The following is a 26,785-nucleotide window of genomic DNA, read 5'->3' on the forward strand; positions in this document are numbered from 1 at the left end:
CAATCGTTTATTTATCATTGTGGTCAAGATCTTATAAACCACATTTAGAAGAGTAATGCCTCTGTAGTTTTCACAAACTTTTGGGTTTCCTTTTTTAAATATCGGAATAATTAACCCTTTTTCCCATTCTTTAGGCATTGATTCTTTTATCCAAATCTGTTTAATCAGGTTATACAATCTTTGCTGTATTGCTGTCCCTCCATGTTTAATCAACTCATTAACTAAACAGTCTGTTCCCCCTGCTTTATTTTGTTTTAGTTGGCTTATCACTTCGTTAAATTCTTCTGCCGTTGGTATGTTTTGTTCAGGCCGTTCTTCTTCTGTTATTTCCAAAACTTCATCTTCATTTGCTTGTATGTTTTCTTGCGTTAAGAGATTTTTGAAATAATTTTGCCACTCTTTCTTTTCTATTGTTGCCATATTTAATTTTTTATTTTGCTTGTTAATATATTTATACAGCTTGCCGTTGTTTTTTGTGTCTTTTTCCAGTGCATCCATGGTTTCTTCAATCCACCTCACCTTTTTGTGTTTTATTAGTTTTGTGGTATCACCTCTGATTTTTTGGTATATTCTGTAATCATCTGTGCATCCCGTTCTTAACCATTTGAGTCTTGCTGATTTTTCTTCTTTAATATTTCTTCGCACTCATTGTCGAACCAGTTATTCCTTTTCTCTACATATTTTCTTCCTAGCACTGTATTTGCTGTGTTTTCTATACTTCTTCGTATATTTTCCCAGTCTGTTTCAATGTTTTCATTTTCTATAACAATGAATATTCTTAGTTATTCTCATACATGTATAATTTTTTGACCACAAATTTATATTTTTTCTTCTACTATAAAGCGATTTAACCACAAGTTTAATTTAAGCATAATGTGTAAGCATAACGTAACGTAACATGTCTATGATCCCGTATAAACTGTTGTTGAACGTAATCGATAGTCGCAGGTGAATATTCTCTACGAAGTTTGCACTATTCGCGACCTCCAATCCGGCAACGACGCGCTCGTCTGGTGTATGAACGAACGCCCTTGGAAGAAGGAATCTCGGCGAATTACGGACGCGCTGTTGCCACGTCGACCCACGTGAATTTATTATGTAAGGTGGCAGAAACAGGATATCCTTTTTTGAGGTTAATATACCAAGTGATACAGTTCAAGTTTCCATTTTTGTATCGGCCGAGAGCTCGCTAATGCCGGAGGACAGCCACAATTAGCACAAGGTGAGGTAGTTTTTATATACGAAGAGAAGAAGAAAGCATTACATTGTAATATGCACGGCTGCTGAGGTAAGGCCGCCGGTTTATACAATGTCGAGATCTATCTTTGCTGTTGCCATGGCAACTTTAAATTGTACGTTTTGCAAAATCGATAATGATTAGTTTAAATCGAAAGACTTTCTGGAGTCTACCTTAACCACTATAATTGGTTTTGGTTGTATAAACATTGTATATTTTAGAATCTAGAATCTACATACCAATTTGGGCAGAAGAAGATGTCTAAAAATACTTGCGTCATATTCGATGGTATTTTTCTGGAAAACTTTTTCTATTTCTTTCAAATTTGGACAGCAAAGGTAAACATGTTAAGTAAAGGTAACATGTGATATAAGTAAAAATAAAAAAAACACGCAATCCATTATTTTTTCTCACTCCAAGAGAGTACCACACAAAAATTAACAAAGCCTCTAAGGAGACATAACACATCTTTTTAAGTTAAAAGATTATGTAATTTTAGATCTAATGAACTAGTTTTCTTGGAAAAAATCAATATTATTATTGAACTCACATAAGTCACAGGACTCACAGGGCGCTATGGTAGCTTTAGGAACTGTAAGGGCGACCAAATTGCTGATATAGACAGTTTTTTAACATTTCCACGAATATTGATCTACAGAGTTCTGACAGTGGTCTTTGACATATAAGGTTCTTCGGAATGACACAAGTAGTAGAGAGGATAATTCGCCATAGATATAATAACTAGTAGATTAGGCAAGGTATGGGCCGCTCTGTGCATCGAGGTGTAACGCCAATATTAAGGATTGAGTTGTATAGCCATCTTTGTCTGTCACATGCGCGGGATCGCTTGGTTAAAAGTGATAGATAGACCACCGATCGACTGCTTCCGCGTTACGATTTTTTGCTCAGTATGCCTTGTCTACCCTTAATATGTCTATGTAATTCGCACCCTGAATTCGTTAATACCATAATGCTAAAAAAATGGAAAATCGTTTTTTTTTGCCTATAGGCGTTGTCTTCATGGTGGAATAATGTCATATAATTTAGTTATCTTAAAATCCAGATATTGCGCCTATGTCGTTATTACCTTTTTTCAGTTTTGGCGCTCCCAGGATTAGCAAGCGTGCCACCAGACAGTTTGAGTCACGATGTGGTCGAGAGTGGATGTGTGGTAAGTACCGTTCACTTTTGAATATTGCCCTAACATGTGATAATGCATTTGTTTGCCAACAAAAATTACTCAAGTTAAACCTTTGTTAGTGCCATAACATGTGATAAGGCGGGTTGATACGCCCTAATCCTCGAATTTTGAATATGGGTGCATTAGCAATAGCAGCATATCATATTTTAAGGGTGAATTTCAGGGCAAAGCAATGTAAATAACTAAAAATAAACACTAGCATTAGATAGTTACACACATAATCAACGTGTGTTCAGAATTTGGTTAACTTAGATAGTGAAGTTGCAGAGAAAAAAAGTGAAAAGTTCACATAAAATCTTGTTTTTACTCTCCTGAAAAGTTTGCAATTTCGGGGGTATGGCACTAACGAAGTCGGATTGCGAATTGGAATCGTCTCGGTTCTGTCCATTCTCCATTGCCTCAGTCTTTGTATCGCAAGGTCTCTATACTTGGCGATCTTTTCGTTTCGTTATATTAAACACGCAGATGATTGTTTTCATGTACTGGATATAATGATTCAATAAATTCCCCTCCATCAATAGGACACATGGATACATTAACTACAATTATTCGTATGAGAATTGGTCATTGCCCCTTTAACAATCTCGCCTATTTCGCATTGGAGCAAAAAATTATACTTTCTATATATTGTGGTAAAGTAAGAAACAGAGGAAAATGTTTCCTCAAAGTTAGCTATGTTGAAGATATAGCCAAAAAAGACATGTGCAGAAGTCTCACGCTTTTTTTAAGGTTAGGGTGTCGACAAACCGCATTTAATATAATATTTCATTGGTAGTTCATTTTAATCACTTTAAAAATATTTCAAATTAGTTATTAGTTCACTATTAATGATTTTAACTTAAAGCCAGAGCTGATATACACATTGTAAACATTTCATACAATTTTTACTTGACAAACCTCCTATTTCTCATTAAAAAGTGACATTTCTCTCCCTTCGCTTTAGTCACCTATGAAATAGAGTTGTAATTATTGTAATCGGTTTAAATCTAAATGTTTCCAAACTACAATTTTAGTATTTTCAAAGATAATAATAAACGTACATTTGTCTGCCAAGGGACAAATAATAGAACAAGTAACTTCCATAAAATATTTGGGAGCAAATAGCAACAGACAGTGTGACCCAAAAGCTGAAATACTACAACAGTATAAAGAATCGAACAAGCGAGGAAAACACTGATGAACATGAAAACATTTTTACAAGATCAGATCTTATGGTAGGGGAGCCCAAGCGGGGATTTTTGCAATTACTCGAGCGCGTCAGATTATCATATAGGGAGAAACCTGGTGCCCTGCAGATGTACAGCTGGTTCCTAAAAAAACTGATACGACCCTTAGTAAGATTTGATCATTTTGAGCAGTGTATGATTGGTCTGACATTATATTATATTTATTATGACAGACAAATAATAAAATAAACAAACAAACAGCCATTTTTTGAGGTTGAAGTTATCTGACCAATTTTAAGATTTGGCAGTAACAGTGACAGTAATAATAAGTATTTATCCTTCAAAATATAATAAATTAAATATAATTAAACTCATATTCATTATATGACACCTCATCAAAAGCTTTTTACAAGAACATAGTCAGCGATTTTGATATGGCTTAGAGCCAGGCTACATCAAGATCGCCTATAAATTGTGCTGGTAATTGCCTTGCAGCGAGACCAAAAACAAAAAGAAGAAGAAGAAAAAAGTACACTGCTCAATTTTCTACAAAATACGCTTTAAGAGTCGTATCAGTTTTTTTTGGAACCAGCTGTACCTCTACCATATATTGGCTCTTAACACAGGGGAGTTTGTTAAGGGGAGCCCGAAAAAAAATCTATCCTTAAAAATACTCGAAATTGTCAGATTAAGATAAGGTAAGGTAAGTTAAGGACATGCAAAACAGTGTATATTTCAAAAATCTGACGATTTGAGTGGGGCGTAAGAAAATGGGCGAGTTAAAAAGTTTCACAAAAAAAAGCGAATAATTCGCGAAATGAACTTTAGATCGAAAAACTAAAAGATACGTGTTTAATATTTTTCAAAAATATATCGAATGATACCAAACATGACCGGGGGTAAATTTAAAATTTTAAATACAAATCCCGCGATATTTCGCAATATAAACATTAGATCGAAAAACTGCAAAATACACTTAATCAATATTTTTGAAAAATCTATCGAATGGTACCAAACACGACCCCCCACGGAGGTGAGGTGGGGGGTTACTTTAAAATCTTAAATAGGAGCCCCAAATTTTTATTCCAGATTTGGATTCTCTACGTAAAAATAAGCAACTTTTATTCGAAACATTTTTTCAAATTATGGATAGATGGCGCTATAATCGGAAAAAACGATTGTTGGAAATGGAAAATTAAATTAAAAATGGAAAGTCCCCATTAAAATGGAGAACTTTACTTAACTTTTTTGGTTTTAGAATCTACTCTTCACAACCCAATAGGTCCCCAAAGCGCTCGAGTGACTGCACATTTAGCATACTTCGCTCCCCTACTATTAGTCTAGAGCTCAGAATCTTAATGATCAGATGTTACGTTGTATCTTGCTGTATAACTGTGAAAACCAATTGACTCTAAAACAGAAAAAAAAAGAAAAGATGCCTTTGTAATGTAGAGAATAAACAAAAATAATTACCAAGCATAATCAAAGAGAGGAAAATACTATACTTGGATCATGTATTGAGAAGTGAAGGATATGAATTATTGCGAATACAGGGTGTCCCGAAAATATTGGTCATAAATTATACCACAGATTTGGGAGTCAAAAATAGGTTGATTGAACCTCACTTACCTATATACAATAGTGCACACAAAAAAAGTTACAGCCCTTTGAAGTTACAAACTGAAAATCGATTTTTTTTCATATATCGAAAATTCCTAGAGATTTTTTATTGAAAATGGACATGTGGCACCCTTATAGTAGCAACATCTTAAAAAAAAATTAAAGTGAAATTTTTGCACCCCATAAAAATTTTATGGGGGTTTTGTTCCTTTAAACCCCCCCAAACTTTTGTGTGCGTTCCAATTAAATTATTATTGTTGCACTATTAGATAACCACAATATTTTTAAAACTTTTCTGCCTCTTAGTACTTTTTCGATAAACCAGTGTTTATCAAGATATTTTGAATATTTGTCGAATCCACCACATATTTGTACATGGTTAAGTACGATTATAGAGAGCTGTTAATAATCTGAAAATTTATTTATAATGTACATTTTTGGGTATGTTTTGAAAAAGAAGCCACATCTCTATAAAAGGTGACTTATCAAAAAAAGACTAAGAGGCAAAAAAGTTTTAAAAACACTGTGTTTAACTAATGGTACCACAATAATAGTTTAATTGGAACGTACACAAACATTTGGGGGGTTTAAAGGAACAACACCCCCATAAAATTAATATGTAAATATATTAAAAAAGAAGCCGCATCTCGATAAAAACTCGCCTATAGAAAAAATACTAAGAGTCAAAAAAGTTTTAAAAACGTTGTGTTTAACTAATGGTACCACAATAATGAATTAACTGGAACGTACAGAAAAGTTTGGGGGGCTTAAGGGAACAAAACCCCCATAAAATTTTGATGGGGTGGACAAATTTCACTATAATTTTGTTTTAAGATGTTCATGCCATAAGAATGCCACATGTCCATTTTCAATATAAAATCTCTAATAGTTTTCTATATATTGAAAAAAATCGATTTTCATTTTGTAACTTCAAAGGGCTGTAACTTTTTTTATCAGCACATTTGTACTAAGGTAAGTTAGGTTCAATCGAACTATTTTTGACCCCAGAATGTGTGGTATAATTTATGACCAATCTTTTCGGGACACCCTGTATATTGGAAGGTAAAGTACAAGGAAAAATCGTGGCTGAAAGACCCGAGATTTGATCGTTCATACGCAGAAATCTTTTGTGCAACAGTTTCCAAAGCTACAATTGACAATTGGATCGCCAACCTTCGAACGAAGACTGCGTAATAAGAAGGAATTGCGATAGTATTCAGAGAAATAGTATTCAAAGCATTCAGGTAGGGTAGGAATTATTTAAAAATTATGGAAGTTCAGATATTTGACTGGACAAAGAGTTATGTAGAGTGTAGAGTGATGTTAGTGCTTATAAATTTCATATTATTTCCCTGTGACCGTAAATATACATGATGATTTAGCATCTTGTATTGCCATCAAACGACTGTATCAAGATCGTACATGCCATTTCCACACAATTTTATCTTGCATCTTCTGCATGGTCCAAATTCCTAAAATATGTACGATCTTTTACAACAAATATCGTTTACATCGGACTTTTGTGATTATTTCATTCATAGGAGATTCTGACCAATAGAAAGCTACAGAAATCTAAATTAAATTGACTATTTTTTAATGATTTTAACTTCCAATCGTATAGTAAGATATTTGATCACGTGTTTAATTCTGTCCAATCAGATTAAAATTATACTGAGAATTATCTACTGTAGAAAATTACCGATAGAATTTTTTTAAGTAGATTGTTTCTGTTTAATGGCAACCAGTTTCCTAGTTTTGACAACTGTCACATTTAAGAAAATATCCATAATATACGTATTAAAAAATAATCTTACGAATATCACAATAAGAATAAATAAGAAAATAATGCTTCATTTTTACTCAAATTTTTTGTCATTGGGCAATAGCCACTCGAGCTCTGCGGGCTCTCGTGTCAATTGCCACACAACAAATTTTCGAAAAACTGTCGCATTATTTTCAATTTATTCTCACTCTCTTGTGATATTATACCCGATAATTTTTGATAATTTCCCGTCGTCAAGTATATTACGTCAGATGCCCTTCGTTGCTACGAAAAAATACATTCAGTGACATTAATGACAATTAATGTTTTAAAAATTATAAAAGTGATGACTTTCAACCGTGACATATTTATAACAACTGTGTGTTTAATTGTACTAATTTTGTACTTACATAAATAAATTACAATAAAATTTTGGTTTTGAACAGTTTTATTCATGAAATAATCGCAACAAATTGCACTCGATCTCTAAAATTAATATAGAATTTTAGAGCTCTTGTGCAATTACTACTGATAATTGTTTTAATTGATTATGTAGCTTTACACCTTGTAGCTTTATACCCTTTAAGTAAGCTTTTTAGTGGATCATATAATTTGGAATATTTGTTTATAACAAGTGTATATTTAGCAGACACGTAGATTTCAATATAGAATATCTTTTTCATAAAGTTGAGGATTTAAATCAAAACTTTTTTAGGAAAATTGCTAGCACTAATCCTAGTCTTTTAATCGATAAATAGCACAAATACTATGGGTATAGTATTCGAAATTATTACAAGATGTCACGATTCGATACTTCTGGTTGTTGGTTGGAAAACTTGAACCATAATGCATTAAATTTAATAAAATATGATAATAAGTAATATCTTGACGTCTGATAAAAGCACACCAAAATATAAATGAGATACAGTGACAACATGGGCGCCCATACCCATGGGCAGGGGGGACGTGACCCCCCTCTGGCTTTTCGGGTGCTTTAAACTATATATGGTTCTTCAAAGTATACATAAGGTAATGAACAACATCTTCACGTCTGCCCCCCCCCCTAAAAATTTTTATATGGGCGCCCGTGAGCGACAAGTGACAGAACATTATGGATGTTCGTGTATTATCCGAAATTAACAAGGAATGTAAAATAATAAATACTATCAAAATTAGAAAATTGCTGTATCTGGATTAATATAAAATGAGAAGTGAAAAATTTATGCCCCTCAAATTGTACTAGCCAAGGTTCAAGAACAAGAAAATCAGAAAAATGCAATATTTGCTGGCTCACAAATAATATAAGTTAATTGTATGGATGTAAGTCAGGCAAGCATATTAATTGTAATAATGTCCAAGCTCCTTTAAGGAAAGTAAATAGAAGAAATTTTATGTGTACAATGACTTCGTGCAAATCTTTTTCTGTTTGAGAAAATAAATCTTCTCTTTACCAAATATTTAGACAAATTATTCATACATGTTGCCGAAAACACATTTTTTATATTTTGTAAGTTACGTTTCTAATTTACTGATTAAATTTATTCTTAGTTTCTAATAAATTTCTTAGCCGTGGCAACGCAGCGTTCAAAGAGTTTATCAACCCACACCGTGAACAGAGCAGAGCGACTGGTGACTGACTGTATTTGTATTGACATTTACCTCTACCTGTAATAGGTGTTTTTTTTGTCTTTTTATTTTGCTTTTGATTATCCAAGTAAAGGGACCTACATACCCACTAACGTTTGCTAGAATGAACGACACAGTCTTTAATGAAGTTTGCAGTTATATTTTTGGATAGCGATGTTTTCAACTTTGATGGACAATGTTTTTCCTGTTGCAGTCCATTGTGCACAGTATAATCAAGAATAAAGCTACGGAAAAAGAGAATACAAAGAGACAAAACATAAATTGAAAAACGTTTGGAATGGTTCAATTAAAAATTAATCGATTACTGAAAATATTAGTAATTGCAGATATCTACAGTGATTTGGACGTACGAGGGTCAGGCGTTAAGTTCTTTAGCTGGATTACGCCGATAGAAATTATTGGTTCGCTATGTTGCATCTTAAATATCACAAAAAAGACTTCAAATAATGAGTGAATGAGGTACAAATACACTAACGGACATATTGTTAGAATCGTAAGTTTTATTCGCCACCCCCTCCCCCTACCACCAACAACGTCATGTTTTTTTTTGGGTGGGATGCAATCAACTTAAATATTTAAAAAAATCACATGCATAGTTGAGACAGGCTTTTACAAAATACATAATGTCCATTCTTTATAGACACGTGGTTGAATCTCAAAATGCTCATTTATTTTCTTTTGGAAAAAGCGTATACTTAATTTTTTTTGAAGATTGCTCCAGATTAAATTTTTATTCATTTTGTGTATTTTATCAAAAACTATAAATATTCTAATTTTTTCCAGATTTTTTCGTAAGGTGCGCCATCTTCAAAAACCCAAAATACTGCTATTTGAAGGGTTTTTAGGGATTTTGCCCATTTTATAGACTTCAAAATGGATCAAATCAAGGTTTTTTTATAGGTTACATACAGTCGGAAAAATGAAAGAATACCCATGAACGATCACATCAATCACATATTTTGTATTTGCTGTTTTTTTTCATAAATAACAAACGAGAGAGATAGATTATTAATAATCTGAATAATATGTGATATGTGATTGATGTGATCCTTCATGGGTATTCTTTCATTTTTCCGACTGTACAGTGTATCAAAGCCAAACGGAATAAATTCATTATTTCGTGAATTATTTTGGAAATTAATCCCGAAACCGGTCGATTTTTATTTTTAAATTATGATCTTTTCGCATATATTATAGGTACTAGTGACGTCATCCGCCTGGACGTGATGACGTAATCGATGATGTTTTTAAATAAGAATATGGATCGTGTGCTAGCTAATTTGAAAGATAATTGAATTCTCTATTCAGTAATGTAAACAATAATACAACTATTTATACAGGATGTCAAAAAAAATTTTTTTTGATTAACTTAATTGACACAAAAAGAAGAATGTGCGTAATTTATTTAATTCAAAATACATTTTACTACTGTCAGAAAACAGAAATAAAATGTTTATTTGACAAATAAACATTACTTTTCGCTTCAATTCAATGTTCAAGCTGTCAACCACTTGCCTCTTGGCAGATATACAGGGTGAGTCACCACTAACGGGACGGAAGATTACAGCGAAACGGTAAAATATTTGAAAAAAATTTAAATTGAATATGTAGTTTGTAAGTTGATAAAAGCTACATTTTAAAATTATTTTGAAATATACAGGGTGTCCCAATAAATGGCGGCGTATCAAAGTTATATTTTTTTTATGGAACACCCTGTATTTTATTACATTTTTTAATTGTCCGCAAAAAATAAGGTATAGTTTCATAAGACTTCCCTATACCTATGTACAGAGTGTTCTGAGTTATGTTGACTTTTCTTAAAATTAAAATTTTTAAAAGAAGGCTTATTCTCAAGTTATTTAAGAAATTATAAAAACATTACTTTTACACCTAAATAGTTGGATATTGGTTGAATGTATTCCATGATTAATTATTTACACATTTGTCTACAGGGTGTTCAAAATTTACAGTTTCATTATTGGAGTATTCAATGTGTCATATGATGCTTATTTTAAATGGAACACCATGTATATTAATAAATATATATATAATAAATAATAATGGTATATGAATGTCCTACACCTAGGTGTCATAGTTCTTGCGTAATTTACAATTATTTAAATTCTTAATCTGTAAATCGATTTTAAAACAAAAGATTATTAATGTCATTGTATGGCATTGTCAGTTTATGACACAACGGTCTGGTAATTATCAAAACTATAAACATCCGTGTATGATATTCAATTTTTTTTTTTACTTAAAAATGGCTTTGGAAGAGCAAATTACATTCAAATTTAATTGTTCCTAAAAATGAATAATCACACTATCTATGAAAGAGTAGACATGCTACTTTGCATTGGGGAATATTTTTAAAATTTTCTCTTAGCTGCTAAAGTTTACGCTTAAAAGTATCCTGATAGAAGACACCCAAAAAAGGACGTTTTTGAGAAATTTCTCGATAGATTCCGTGCTGCTGATAATGTTGCATAGGTAGGAAAAGTTAAATAAAAATAAACCATTTATCTTTGATGACGTCAACGAACTTGATGTCCTGCTTTCTGTTACGGAAAACCCAAATACTAGTACCTACGTGAAAAATGTCGAGTCAATTGGAGATCAGTCAAACAAGTGTATGTAGAGTACATAAGAAAAACCACTATCATCCGTATAAAACTCAACTACACCAGCATTAGACAGAACAGGAACGTTTAACTTTTCGTTTATAGACTTTAGAATTTGGAGAAGATCCTGATTTTTTTAAGAATGTATTGTGTACAGACGAATCTACCTACTTTTAATAATAATCGTCTAGTTAATAGACATTTCATTTTATTATGATACAGTAAACAAACATTTTACTGTTGATCGCCAACACCGATGAAGTGTTAATGTTTGGGGCAGTATTCTGAGCCAGTACGTTATCGACCCATATTTTTTTGACGAAAATCTGAATGGAGCAACTTTTTTAAATTTCTTAAAACAAGTTTTTTGAATCCTTCTTAAAACCTTCCACTAGCGTGCGAACAAACATGTGGCTCCAATTGGACGGAGCTCCTGCTTATTTTTGACGTGATGTTAAGAACAACCTCAACATAAAATTTAGGAATAAATGGATAGATAGATTCGGTCCATATATTTGGCCACCTAGGTCACCAGGATTGACCAAGATGAATTTTTTTAAATAAGGTTATATTAAAAATATTGTAAATGCTGCACTTCCTAACCCAGGAACCTGTGTTTAGTACAATCTTTGATTAATATACATGGTGTTCTAATAAAATACCCATCATATTGAATACCCCTACATTGAATAATCTAATAATGAAACTGTAAATTTTGAACACCCTGTATATAAATGTGTAATAATCAATCATGGAATGCATTAATTATTAGATAATTACCAGACCGTATTGTCATAAAATGACAATGTTAATTGACATTAATTAACTTCATCTTTTGTTTTAAAATCGATTTACAGAGTAAGAATTTAAATAATTGTAAATTACGCAAAAACTATTTATATATAGGTATAGGACATCCATAATGTGTTCCATTTAAAATACGCATCATATGACACATTGAATACCCCACTAATGAAACTATAAATTTTGTACACCCTGTAGACAAATGTGTAATAATTAATCATGGAATACATTCAACCAATATCCAACTATTTAGGTGTAAAAGTAATGTTTTTATAATTTCTTAAATAACTTGAGAATAAGCCTTCTTTTAAAACTTTACGTTTTAAGAAAAGTCAACATAACTCAGAACACTCTGTACATAGGTATAGGAAAGCCTTATGAAACTATACCTTATTTTTTACGGACAATTAAAAAATGCAATAAAATATAGGGTATTCCATAAAAAATATATAACTTTGATACGCCGCCATTTATTGGGACACCCTGTATATTTCAAAATAATTTTAAAATGTAGCTTTTATCAACTTACAAACTATTAATTTAAAATTTTTTTGAAATCTTTTACCATTTCGCTGTAATCTTCCGTCCCGTTAGTGGTGACTCACCCTGTATGTGCCAGAAAAAATAATAATTTAAAAATAAAAATCGACCTGTTTCGGGATTTATTTCCAAAATCGCTCATTCACGAAATAATGAGTTTATTCCATTTGGCTTTGTCGCACTGTATAATTTTAAGTCACTGAGTCCTTTAGTTAGGACATTCAAAAGTGGGAGAAACATGTTCAAATCCTTCAAAAACGTAAGTTTTTTTGTAGGTTTTTGAGGGGGTTTGAAAGTGTTATAAACTATAAAAAAACCTTCATTTGATCCGTTTTGAAGTCTAAAAAAGGGGAAAATCCCCAAAAAAATCAGTTTTTCTGGTTTTTGAAGGTGGCGCATGAAAAAATCTGGAAAAAATTAATAATATCTACAGGGTGATTGATTAGTAGGGTAAAGCTCAATAGCTCCGCTATAGTAATAGATAGCAATAAAAGTTAATAACAAAAATTTTAGCCACATTTGAGCTTCATATTACAAAATTAGTTAGAATGTTACAGGGTGTTCTATAGAAGACAGTGGCAGACCAAACTTATGTTTTTTTAAAGGAAACACGCTATATTTCATTTTAAATTCGAAATCCTGTTAACTTCTCCATCACAAAAATATAAAGGTTTGTTTTGTTATACAGGGTATTTACAAAGTTATAACCAATTTTATATGAAAATCATAACAAGTTCAACTCCCTGTATAAATAAAAATAAGCAAAACAACAATGGTTTATTAATGCCATATTTTTTAACGTATTGTCAAACTTTTCAAGAATGGTCGATATTGCTAATTTTCTTTATATCAAATACAGGGTGAGTCAAAATGCAAGTACATTATTTTCTCAGTAATTTTAAATGGAACACCCTGTATTTTATATCACTATTGAAAAGTACCATTACCGTACTTTAATTTTTAGATAACATTCCCTATGTCTAAATTTATTAGTTTTCGAGATATTTTCATTTTTCAATGGACCAGTAGCGTGGTCACTCAAATCATCAGAATTTAATAAACTGGACTGATTTTTTTGGGGTTACGTTAATAATGAAGTTTATAAAATACCTCCAACAACAAGGGATGAGATGAAAAATAGAATACAAAGTGTATTTCGATTGTTAATTTACAAATGCTCTGTAGAGTAAGTAGCTCATTCTATGATCGTTTTTAGGCGTACATAAATGTGTTAGGAGATAATTTTGAACACCTTATGTAATTAAATATTAAAAATATTTTATTAAAAGTAGCTTCTAATTTTTTCAAACATGTTTTTTTGCAAAATGTATTACTGATAAATTATGTTTCGTTCTTTATTTGTTACATTGTTACATTTACATACAAAAGTAGTGTTTAATTGTCTTCACAAAATATTGTATTTTGTGTTTGTGTGTTTTTTTGTAAAATTTATTACTAATTTTCTTTGTTTATTTGTTGCATTTACATAAAAAGATAGTTTTTAATTGTTTCAAAAATGTTGCATGTAGTGGTTGTGTTTTTGTTTGTAAAATATATTACTAATAAATTATTTTTATTTCTTTATTTGCTACAGTGTTGCATTGATTACCGGACTGATAATCGGTTATCTTCAATTGTCAATTCAATCATGGCTTACTTAAAATTTAGATAAATTTAAACACCTAAAATAATTTGCTCTAAAAAATGAAAATATCTCGAAAACTAATAAATTTGGGCATAGGGAATGTTATATAAAAATTAAAGTACGTTAATGTTACTTTTCAATAATGATATAAAATACAGGGTGTTCCATTTAACATGACTGAGAAAATAATGTACTTGCGTTTTGACTCACCCTGTATTTGATATAAAGAAAATTAGCAATATCAATAATTCTTAAAAATTTTGACAATAAATAAAAATATGGCATTAATAAATCATTGCTGTTGTGCTTATTAGTTCCTTTGTTTGTGTTTTATTATATTATGTTGTATGTTCAATTTTGCAATTTATAGTAATTTTGCAATATATTGGTTTTTGTTTTTTTACTTCACTTTTTTAACTTGTTTATATTTTTTTTATTGACGATTTATCTAATTTTATAAAATTGTATTTGTTATTGTTATGTATATCTTTTTCGTGAATCTATGTTAAGCTTTGTCCATAAAATTGTATAATTTTCAGTGACAATAAAGCATATTTCTATTCTATTCTATTCTCATTTTTATTTATACAGGGAGTTGAACTTGCTACGATTTTCATACAAAATTGGTTGTAACTTTGTAAATACCCTGTATAACATTACAAACCTTTATATTTTTGTAATGGAGAAGTTAACAGGATTTCGAATATAAAATAAAATATAGAGTGTTCCATTTAAAAAAACATAAGTTAGGTCTGCCACTGTGTTATCGAACACCCTGTAACATTCTAACTAATTTTGTAATATGAAGCTCAAAGGTGGCTAAAATTTTTGTTATTAACTTTTATTGCTATCTATTACTATAGCGGAGCTATTGAGCTTTACCCTACTAATCAATCACCCTGTATAGTACTTATATAGTTGACAAAATAAAAAAGATCTGTAGCCTGTAGCCATCTGCAAAAAAGTTATATGCATTTTTAGAAAAACAAAATTCATTGTACACTCAACCTACGGGTCTAAAAAAATATAGGTGTTTTGTAAAAGCCTAAAACAATTCCTGTGAATTTTTTTGAAATTTTTAAATTGACATCCCGCCTAAAAAAAATTAAAACGAACAAATGACGTTTTTGGAGTAGGGGGAGAGGGGTGGCGGGATAAAATTGCGCTGTCTTATTTTTTAATCACATCAAACATGTAAAAAAATTAAAAAAATGAATAAGGTTATATCGATCTCAAAAAATATGAATTGCAAAAATTCTTAAAAACCTTGAAGACATGATTTTTGGGGGAGAAGAACGTGTTTCGCCCGATTTTTAATTGTTTTAAAGAACTGAGTTACTTCAAAATTAATTATAAAAAAATCGTAACTTGGTCTATTTTGAAGAGTATAAAATGGGAAAAATCCCCAAAACTCCCTAAAAAACAGACTTTTTCGTTGTTGAAGGTGGCGCACTTTACGGAAAAATCTGGAAAAATTAGAAATGGGATTTTTAATAAAATACGCAAAAAAAATTAAACCTGCAGCCATCTCGAAATTATCTTACCCTTTAATTGTTTCTATTTCCTTTATGGGGGTTCCTTTATTGCCCTTATTGGTTTACCTTTCTTATTTCCTATTCCTTCTAATTGATCCAACAAAATTCTTCTTAGGTCTTATCAGTACCCCATATTTGTATTTTACATCACCCTGTAACTTCCATTAACGCGTCCTTTCATTGCTTAAATAGCACAAATCATCGTCCAACCAACACAAGGTTTTCGTTTTGCTTTTTGGGGTCTCCGGAAGCAGACCAGACAAACACAAGATAATATTATAGACAGTGCAGTACCGTCTGGATGCTTTGATTGATGATTTTTTATTCTTATACACTAGAGACAGCAAATACTGACAATTGGTGATATAATAGTTAGAATTCCAACCAGTCTTTAATGAAATGACCTTCATTTTATTTCAATTTGTTAGTACAAGCGTTGCGAAGCTGCAAAAAGTTTGAAATAAAATAGGTATTATTTACAGTTTTGGCCTATTTTTTAAACTTCTCATTAGACCGGTTTTTTCAAATTCTTAGAAGACAGTTTTTTTATATCTTCTATTGAAGATTCCAGCATCGAGACTGTTTCGAAAAGTTGCTTATTAAACCGAAGTGAGACACTTGATACGGCAACCTCACAAAGTAAAAATTTCGAAAAGGGCTTACTAAAGAAAGTGACTATGTATACATACATGTATAATGTTCAGTTGCACCAACAAATAAACGATTGATTTTTTGATTTAGATTGCTCGTTTATTTTAATAGTACATTGTTTACCGGGTAGGAAAAGCTTAACATTCCTGGACGACTGTGAAGATTGCTAAGTCGAGGCGCAAGCCGAGACTTAGCAACACAGAGTCCAGGAATGTGGCTTTTCCTACGAGGTAAACATACTATTTTTCCGCAAATCGTTTAAAATTCGACAGATATTGATTGATTTAAAAAAAACGCGATAATTTTATTCCCAAATAAATGGTGCTTTGAAATTCCTAATAAAATTACTTGGGTTACTATGGAAACGTATTGAGGTTGAATTTTGTGTTTTCTATCATTTATGTAGAACACTAACAACTGTACGGAAATATCATTTCCTTACAGTAAGGAAATGACATTTCCTTACAGTAAGGAAGTCCTGACTTTTTCTTCAAGAAATTTTGACAGGAATGTCAAAATTTCCTGGCGATTTGCGGAAAAATATAATAATTGTCAAAAAACTGTCAATCAAAAACAGAAATTTTAACGATTCTCCCGAAAAATATTAAATTTTTTACCATCAAATATAATAACAGAACACTTTCCTTTTTCTTTCGAAATGGGTTAAAATTTAATATTTTTTGGGAGAATCGTTAAAATTTCTATTTTAAAATGGCAGTTTTTTGACAATTATATTTTAAAATAAACGGGCAACCCAAATCAATCGTTTACCCTTACCCTTTGTCCATATGAGAGCGGTTTGCCAACGTCGACGTAGCGGTTTATCTGAAAAACCCAACCGCTGCGGTCAGGACCGCTCCGTCCAAGTGTGCAATGTGTGCGACGCACACAAGCGCCAGAAATTAAGGGGCGCCGCTAAAGTTGTTACAAAAATTATACGCTGGTCAAAACAACACTTACCCATTTATCGACATTGCCACCCTGTATAATAAGATCTCAACTTCAAAGGTAGGCACATTACGTATATTGACTTACAATCTGCACAAACAAGAAAAATCCTGTAAAGAAAACGAAAGTACAAAAAATAACTCACAATTAACACTTTTGTGTAAAAATTTGAAAAAAATAGATTTGATCATCTAGATATAGAGGAAGACGATTTGTTTGAAGAAATTTTACAGCTTCAGCCTTTGTTAAACATTAAATAATAATGTTTGCACAATTTTAAAATTTATATTTTTAAACGAATTAACTGCAGTTTGCCCAAAATGGCTCTTCTAATTCTCTCGCTCTGCCCATATTTTGTTGATTTTATAACACTTGTGTATAGGAAATTTTTTGTTTTATGTAGAACATTTTTGTATAGAACATTGTTTTTCGAACGTAAAAGAATCCCCCTCCCCAAACCGGACGCTCAAAATGGTGTAAATTTTTACTGAAAACAATGTGGACCATATAGAACAATTTGATGTTGGAGGAAAACTTTTACTATGTATGTTTGGGTTAGGCTTTTTTGGACCAATTATAGGTACTATACTACTTCCGTAACTTTAGAACCGTTCGTTTTAGAAAGAATATGCATAGGGCCTTTTTTATTTCAAATTTAATGTAGAATATTTTTGTATAGATGGTTGTTCATGCTAAACCGCATAGTTTTAGAAATATTGATGAAAAACGTAAAAAACTACGAATTTACCGATTTCTCCCCCCCCCCCCAAACCCGACGCTCAAAATGATGTGACTTTTTCCTGAACATTATGTGGACCATGTAGAATAATTTGGTATTGGAGGAAAACTTTCTAAGCAACAGCATCTAAGATCAGAATAGCCATGATTATTGCCAACATCCGTCTCAGAGATGGCACGTAAAGAAGAAGGATAACTTTCACTTTGGATGTCTGGGTTTGGGTCTAGTTATACCATACTATATCCTTATATCTCATTCTCCGATATGTACCTAACGTATTACCGGCATTAATTTTGACTGTTTGTTCTTTTTTCAGTGTGTGCCTTTTTGTTGATTTCTTCCATTATTTAATTTAAACAAATGTTTCAACATTTAAGGATACCTTCGAATTTGACGAAAGGCTCCTGATGATGATCTAGGAGCGAAAGTATACTTGAGTAAGATTTAATAAATTCAGTGATCGATATCTACCTTGTATTTCCAAAATATTTCATGTTTACCTATATCTTTACTTTTTTATGTTGTTACGCCAAAGATTTATTTTTATTTAATTATTTTAACTTACTTTATTTTCCTGTTACATGTGTGAGAATTTTTATTTATTTTTGTTTAGTTACAATAAATAATTGTTCATTTTTATTCGCATTGTTTTATTTACCAAGACGATATAAAAAATGCGTATTTTTTGGGCGCATGTTTTGCACACAGGCGCTACCACGTGCTGGCGCGGCACTGGCTGCGGTTCAAGTTAACATAGAATCATAGAAACAAATGCAACCGTTCATCATCGTGCATTATGCAACCGCGAGTTTACCAGCAGCGTTTAAACTGGTAAATAGCTGCGTAACCGCCTGCATTTGTACGAAGCCTTATTTGTTGGTGCAACTGGACATAGTGTTTTTCTGTTTCACGAAAAGGATGTCAAAAAGAAATGGACAAAGTACTTTGACAGTTCATTAAATGAAGAATTTGACAGAAAACCAGTTGCTTTAACGAAGGCAGTAACAGCCATGGTCACCAGAATAACAAACGAAGAAACGATTCAAGCACTTCAAAAAATAAAGAAAGGTAAAGCAGTTGGACCAGATGAAATTCCTGGGAAGTGTGGAGAGCATTAGGAGAGGTAGGAACAAGTTGGTAATAGGTTTATTTAGTAGAATCATGGAAGTTGGTCAAATGCCAGACGAATGGAGAAGCTGTATAGTATACCTGTTTAGAAAAACAAGGAAAATATACAACAAGGTAAAACTACAGGGCCATAAAGCTACTTAGTCACACCATAAAAAATGGGAGAGAGTAATTGATAGAGGGATACGTGAAAAAACCGAAATATCCGATAAAAAGTTTGACTGGTTGGTGATTTTCATTATAAGGCAGTTGGTGAAAAAATACAGGAAAAAAGAAACAAGGGCTCATATGTTATTCATTGATCTAGAAAAAGCATATGATAACGATCCTCGAGGGCACGACGTTAATCACCCAATATAAAGAATTGATTATCTGTGGGTTCTTGGAAGGAATAGGATGGGAAGACCAAAGAAGTCCTGCAGGGAGACGCTTTTAAGCAGGACATATCGGTAAAGGGGATTGATATTGATATGACCCAAGATATAAAGTTATCAAGAAATGTAATTAGGGAAGCTGACTCCGGATAAAGAGAATCATGATGAGTGTTTTTGACAGTGTCTTTTATAATCAGATCCTAGTATTTTATAGCAATACTCATACTACCTAATTTACGAAATAAATTTTGTTCGATATTAGACTTTCGATATTATAAGATAAGACTATAAAGTTTAGTGCCACGTAGGAAGTTGTTAAACATTTTATGAAAAGTTAGCGTTCTATTCCCTTACGAATTTTGATTTGTGGAGAAACTGAATTATTTTGGTAGAAAATGGCATGCACGATTTATACCATACAAGAAAAACTATTGCAGGGACACTAGCAAATGAAAGACGTACTAATTTTTTTGTTCGGCGGCAACGCTAATAGATTACAAAATGGAGCCTTTACTGAGCTACCACTCGGAAAACCTGAGGTCATTTAAAAAATTTAAAGTTCAGAAGTGTTAGTTACCTATTATGTGGAGATCAAATAATAGCAAGACTTGAAAGAGTCTCATTGACACTCCAAAGAGGAAGATATAGAAGAAATTCTTCTCTTCGTCTTAGATATCTTTTACTATCTAGAAATCTAGAAAATTTCTACGGAAAACTACCATTCTAACAAAGTTAAAACAAACAGCGTGAGAGCAATAACATCACTTAAGACAAGAAGATCAGACAATGTCAGACTTTAGATAGATTTTTAGTTGTATATTTTAGTGAAAAACGACTTAAGGTTGATCTGCACCCTTCCCAAAAAAAACTACACATTCAAAAAATTTGAAAAAAATTGAGAAGGTATAATATGATCAGTAGAAGTACTTTGACAAATTTTGAGAAAACTTCATGTTTTTGTTTTCGAAAAAACTCAAAAAAACTTTTTTCAGGTACTTTTTTCAAGTATAAAGCGGGAAAACCAAACATACAATTTTGTTAATTTTCTTACAGTATGAACCTAAGAAATACCTACTTATGATTTTTTTGAAAATTTTTGAATGTGCAGTTTTGTCACAATAGGAAAAAATCATATGTTACGGCTTATAATAAAGCTACCGGTAAGGAACCGGACAAAATTCTGGAACTACTAATGAAATAAAAAATTTTAGTAGTTCCAAAATGACACAAAATCTAGGCATCGGATAAAAAAGTTTATTTGAAGAAAGTGTATTTTTTTGTTCTTCTTAATGGCGGTACAGGCTCGTTTTTTTAATATTGTATTTAATTACAGAGTAATTTCCACATATTAATATATTTTTCAAATTGGGCTCTGTGCCGCCATTCTTTATTATATTACGAATAAGTGTGCCAAATATCTCGAAAAAATATTCAAAATTACAGCGGCAATCTTGGAACGCGTTTTCGCTACCTGTTGATCGCTACTGTTTCCTCTTAAAGAAAATTGAATTATCTCTGTCTAGATATTATGAAATTTCCAGTGGCGTGCGGTGACTTTTTCGAAAGGGGAAGCGATTCAATAAGGATATAAAAATATTTTCTTAAGGGTCGAGGGTCGAGCAACTTTCCACCTGATAACACTCTGATGCGCAGGGGCTCTCTATCAGCAAAGTACTTAATTATGTGAGACGTCCTGCGTACAAGGACTCACACACTAAATCCGTGACGCGTGAATGCGCGAGGCACTCTATTCCCGCTATTTCTAGTGACTAGTGACCTATCATTGATCTGTATTGCTAGCTCGGGCCTTGAGTCCTCGCGCCGGGCTTGGTTTTCTAAAGAAGAATCCTATTTAAAAAAAAAATATATACTCCGAGGCATTTTCCACAACACACAACTTTCACTAAAATGAAACTTTTAATGCATCTTAATACTGCAATACTTCCTTCAACTGATGCACTTGTGGCTGGGATAGTTAGTAGTACTAATTCACACAACTTGACCACTTCACACAGCGACTTGTTTAAACCAGTAGTTATAAAGAAATCACAGATTTCTGGGTATTTCTTTATCATTCATGTCAGTTGTTTCATAAATGATACTTAACTGAGAATGCAAAGCTGGGATATCAAAAAATTTTCATTATTTAATCGTAATGACATAAATTCCTCTGTGGGAAATTTTGATGAATTATAATTAGAAATATTAAGATTATATATATAATTCTACAAATTTTAAATCGTTAAAATTTTGAAAGCTAGAATTCATTTGTTGTAGAATATTATCAAAAGGTCTCTTTGTTTTTTCTGTTTTCTCTGTCTCTTTGTCTCCGAAATTATCAATCTTCATTATTTTTCTTTCATGTTCAAACCCCATATGTTCAGTTTTATCCCAAATATTTTTAAACTGCTCTCGTTTTTTAATTATCGTATTAATAAAGTCATAAATTTGTCTTAAAGAAAATGCAATACCATTTGATTTCTATAAAATGTCAAATAAAAGATCAGTAAAAGGAAATATCTCTGCAAAAAATTTAAATCGAAATATTCTTTAAGCGAATGTATGTAATACCTAAGCACCCCTTAACAGCAGTAACAGTCGGAGCATCTCACTTTCGGGAAGGCGATACGACGAGCGCTTCCATGGCATACCAAAATTCGCGCGACTAGTGGGTGCGGTCATTGAACCCTGACCAATTTTAAAAGGGACAACTGCATGACAAGCGGCGATTTTGAGATGCGCTTCTGCCAGGAGTGGACCAAATAGTTGAATTGTGTGCATATTGAGTTCGTTCGTACGCGATTAATTTTTAATATTTTTCAATACCTATTGGCTAGGTAATATGTAGATTATTTGGATTAGGGAAAGAAATTTTATTATTAAATATTAATTAATAATATATTTTCTTATATCGACGAATAAATAGGGAAGCGGCTCTTCCCCCGCTTCCATGGACCGCACGCCTCTGGAAATTTCCTTTTTGCTTTGTTGTTTGGTGTGCTAGTACTACACTCACAGCATAATATGTATAGGTATGCAGGTATTTTTGTTCATTTATAATTTCTTTTTTCACTGATGTGTTCAACTTTTACTTCTTTCTTTTTTTGTTTCACACCTATTACTATTTTTCATATTTTTTTATTTCTATTTCTTGTTTGGAAATATCATGTATCAGCGAGTATATGTTTTTAACGTTTAATTTCTTTCAGCATATCAAATATAAGGTAAAAGAATAATTAACGTTCAATTTCCCTTAACTATATATTATTCCACCCCCGATTTTACATCAGCCCTCACCGTTTGTCTTTCTCCTCACCAATTAATCTCTTAAATCATTTCCAGCGTCTTAATTCGTACTGTTATTCTTTTAACATCGCAATTTTTTTAGGAACAACACACCGAGACGAATGAAACTAGATTTTAACACCCGTTAATCCTGTATTAAGTCACTCAAGAACTACTAGTCCAGGACGCATCTGTTTTGAGATGGACGTTGAGAGGTGACTCATATTTTTTTGCAGAAATTGTTTGAAATTAACTCATATAATAAAAATTGAGTTATCCTCCCACTCAAAACGGTCCGGAACATTGTTTAAATAATCAAAATGTCAAAAAAATGAAGGAAAAATTCGATTTTTTTCTTCGTTTTTTGATTATAACTTTTAAAGTATTTACTTTCGAGAAAAGTTCTACTAACATAAAAGTTGCGTAATTAAATTTACTACAACATAGGATTAGTTAAAAACTTAAAAACTTTTCACCCTTGTTGCAAAATAGCAATAATTGCGAAAAAAAACCATAAACAAAGAACTATTCGCATTTTACGTTTTTTAACCATTTATGCTAGAGCTTAGGACATTTATATTTGACCCAGAAAAACTTTGTGATATAATAAAACAATATTGTAAATTTCATTAAGATCGGTTCAACAGATTATGCAAAATAAATTTTGCAATCCAGCTTTCGCAAAAAAAAATTCATTTTTTCAAAATGTAGCAGAACTGAAAATAAAGCAGATAGCAAGTTGAAATTTTTTTACATATAGAAGAATATTTAATTATTGTTTGTGAAATATTGTTTAAACAATTGCATAAATTTAAAAATAATAAACTTTTATTCTCTAAATTATGAACCCTACATATATGAACAAATAAAGTTTTTGCTAAAAAAGTGTCATTTTAAAGGACAGAGTATGTGTTTTTATTTTGAAATAAACAAATTTATTTATATCAAAAGGTACTAATAATTAAAATTTATCAATCATTATCAAAGGTCATTGGAATGCCCAATCAGAGCAAACGTATCCGCTGTCCTGCGCGTAGCACCAAAAATTAATGTTTATTTAAAAAAATTGATGACGCCGTGGTAGTTAACCGATTTTAATTTTGCAAATTGCAGCTGAAAGGTACAGTATACTTCTATATGTTGAAAAAATTTCAACTTGATTTTCAAACCTTTATTTTTAGTCCTGCAACATGTTGAAAAAATGAATTCTTTTGCGAAACCTGGATTGCAGAATTTAGTTTGCATAATCTAGTGAACCGATCTTAATGAAATTTACAGTATTGTTTTAATATATCGTATAGTTTTTCTGGGTAAAATATGAAGGTCCTAAGTGTAGCATACATGGTTGAAAAACGTAAAATGCGATTACTTGTTTTTTTATGGTTTTTTCACAATTAATGCTATTTTGCAACAAGTCTGACAATTTTTTAAATTTTTAATTAATCCTTTATTGTAGGAAATTTAATTACACAACTTTTATGCAGTGCAACTTTTTTCGTAAATGAATACTTTTAAAGTTATAATCAAAAAAACGAAGAAAAAATCGAATTTTTCCTTCATTTTTTGACATTTTGATTATTTAAACAATGTTCCGGACCTATTTGAGTGGGAGGATAACTCAAATATTATTATATGAGTTACTTTTGAGCAATTTCTGCAAAAAAATATGAGTCATCTCTCAACATCCAAATGTACTAATATTTTTATATTTTTACAGATGCGCCCTGGTCTATACACCTAAATCATCTGTCCACCAATACACCAAATTACTGGCCTACATACCCTCAGAAATACTCGATTGTTTTGACTTCTATGTTACCAAAGGATTCTCCAACAAATATCTAAATATACAAATATCCAAGAAACCCCAAAACCACTGATACTTACTCCACAACCAGAATCAAGCTACCGACTGAAATATATTTAGAGAAATATTAGAAAATTAAGTAAACCTCAATCAATATATCCTTAAAAACATACCATGAATTGGAAAACCAAGTACCTACAACAATTATTGCCAGAGTTGATACCGTATGCCTCGTAGGAATCAACTCCAACCATTGGTCAGAACCCAAAACAGAAGTCACTGCCCTACTAGTATGAGAGGAGAATAAAGAAAAACGTCACCTAAGAAATATCTGGCAAAACCCAAACACTCTGCAGATAAAACAAACTATAAAAGGGCAGCCAAACGCTTAAAAGACTACCTATCAAGCATTAAAAATGAGACCTTATTCTTATTATTTTTCCTAAGTTTCTTTATTAGGTATATTAAGTATTTATTTCCTGTTTGGAAATATCATGATTAATATCCATTTTTAACTTTAATTTTTTCAGCTTATCAAGCATAAGCTACAACAATAATAATTGGCGTTTAACTATTTGTTATCCCACCCCCGTATTTTACATCAGCCCTCACCGTTTGTCTTTATCCTCGCCAATTAATCTCTTAAATCATTTCCAGGTCTTAATTTGTACGTACGAACTCGTATCGAATAGAACAGTGGTTCTCAATATTTTTTAATCATGTACCACAAAATACTTTTTATTATTTTTGGTACCACCTAACTGAAATACGTATCTAGCTAGGTAATCTAATTAACTATAATAGTGGTGCTGATTTTGGCCGTTTTTGCGTTTTTGTGCCACCGTAAATAATGATATCGTCCCTGCCATTTCCAACTATCGAATGTGAAAAGGGGTACTTTTCAGGAGAGCAAAATATCTCTTTTTTAGAGACTACTAAATCAGCGCATTGATAAATGGAAAAATTTTTATATTTTTTGTATGTAATGTTTAATCCTTGTTAGATTGATAACAAATTTGAACTGCTTATCATTTTTTTCTTTCCAAAAAATCACATTCGTTACTTTGCTTTTTGTATAAATCAAAGATTTATTTCGGTCCGATGATTCAAAGTAGCGAATGTATAATAGCGAATAACTGTATAATTAAATAATGAAAATCCGTTTAAAATGAAATCATAAACTGCCTCACAAGAATTTCTTGGAAGCGATACTGAAACAAAATTCGCACAAATTGTAAACCCGTGCATTTTATTCTTCTCAGCAGTTTAGCATTTTCGACAGTTTACAGATTATAATTGAATAACTGTTGAATAAATTACAACACAAACTAACGAATGTGACACATTCGACATTAAGCGTTGTACAAATATACTTTTAGTTATATTTATACAAAACAAAAGTATCGAATATAACCATTTTCGTCAGTTTGCAGTCAACCAAATGAAAAAATGTTCATATTCGATGGTTTAAACAGCATATTTCCCGCGCTCCTAATCAAGCTACAATAACGAGAATCTGCCACAAGATGTATCACGGGATTTTGCCGCCCTGGGCAAGATCGGCGACCGCCGCCCCTCCCCCTTGGTATACCTACCCAAAAACTCAAAAATTTCACCATGGCTCTTAATTTGCTGAAATCTATCACTTAATGCATTAACGGTTGTGTCTATAAATTTTAAATAGAAGTCAACTTTATATCGTGTCTCTGGATCTAGGTCCATACTTTCATCTTCAGCCTCCTTTTCGGATTCTCAATTTCTAACTTTGATGAGCCCTTTTGCGTCTGTCAAATAGCCCTGGAATTTTAAATAACTTCTGAGATACTTAAAATGGATTTCCGATTTTTCTAATAAACTGATAGCTTGATACGCTCCCATATCAATACTCTGCATATGCGACTACGTTGATGTGAAGTAAAATGTCATGCCATATTACCACAGAGCTACCATCATAACAGCTTGCCTCATGAGCAAACATTTTATCGTTGTTTTTATTCACAGTGATTTCTACAAGAGCATCGTAAATTTCTTCAATTTGGTATATAATGGGAGTAATTGCATTAATTATTCTACTT

At 31.8% G+C, this 26,785-nt stretch overlaps 1 protein-coding gene across 8 annotated transcripts in view; it reads right to left on the reverse strand.

The window, feature by feature from the left end:
• The window catches only part of LOC114329613 (E3 ubiquitin-protein ligase FANCL), a 787,641-nt gene that overhangs the window by 429,794 nt on the left and 331,062 nt on the right, over nt 1-26,785 (reverse strand). For 3 of the 8 annotated variants that reach the window (XM_050647185.1, XM_050647184.1, XM_050647186.1), the window contains one exon: nt 17,390-17,487. The exons of the other annotated variants lie outside the window; for them this stretch is intronic. The gene's annotated coding sequence lies outside the window, so the exon portion shown is untranslated. The remainder of the gene's footprint in view (nt 1-17,389; nt 17,488-26,785) is intronic. 8 annotated transcript variants of the gene reach the window in all.

Source organism: Diabrotica virgifera, chromosome 3 (assembly GCF_917563875.1).
Source record: "Diabrotica virgifera virgifera chromosome 3, PGI_DIABVI_V3a".
In the NCBI taxonomy this organism is placed as follows: Eukaryota; Metazoa; Arthropoda; class Insecta; order Coleoptera; family Chrysomelidae; genus Diabrotica; species Diabrotica virgifera.